Genomic DNA, 668 nt, shown 5'->3' with positions numbered 1-668 from the left:
GGGGGGTCACATGTACGTCCAGCACATATGGTCTGCAGTACATCCCTGAGAGCCTGAGCCCCCGCAGACTGACAGATGACGACACAGAGGACGGCCTCCTCTTTACAGACGGAGGAAACCAGAGGAAATTAAAGATATGACTTAAATATCAGATTTGATATGATACAACTTACAAAATCAATAATGAATGTGATAATGAAAAAAGGAGCTGGAAAAAGTTCGTTACTAATTATTCTCATACATACTTGATAGAAATGTCAGTGAAACATCAGACGATCGTTCAGCAGCACACATGAAACTGTAGCAGGTCGACTCATGAATATTAAAGCTAATATGAAAACCTTTTATTTATCAAATACGTGTATTTATTTATTTTATTGTGTGTGTGTGTGTGTGTATGGGTACTTGAGAGTATAGATATATATGTTTACATGGTATCACAGAGTTTGTGTCAAATGTTTAAATCACAAGAGATTTGTAATGTTTCATTGACATTAACAATAAAGTATAAAAACAAAAAGACATTTTGATCAGAAAAGAAAAAGAGGAGGAAAATAAAAGATGGAGGCTTCAGCAGCTCCAGGCTGTGAGGTGACAGTACGAACCACCGAGCTACCAAGATACACCAAGTGAACTCTGCAGAGATTACAAAGCACAGAATAACAGCA

General features: G+C 37.3%; 1 protein-coding gene across 1 annotated transcript in view; it reads right to left on the bottom strand.

The window, feature by feature from the left end:
• Positions 1-668, bottom strand: part of fat3a (FAT atypical cadherin 3a) — a 129,503-nt gene that overhangs the window by 39,819 nt on the left and 89,016 nt on the right. The gene's annotated exons all lie outside the window — the stretch shown is intronic.

This window comes from Seriola lalandi, unplaced genomic scaffold (assembly GCF_002814215.2).
Source record: "Seriola lalandi dorsalis isolate HSWRI2012SDOR001 ecotype SW California unplaced genomic scaffold, Sedor1 jcf7180002054564, whole genome shotgun sequence".
Lineage (NCBI taxonomy): Eukaryota > Metazoa > Chordata > Actinopteri > Carangiformes > Carangidae > Seriola > Seriola lalandi.
Note: the sequence above shows the minus strand (reverse complement) of the source record. Positions and strands in the feature narration are given on the sequence as shown.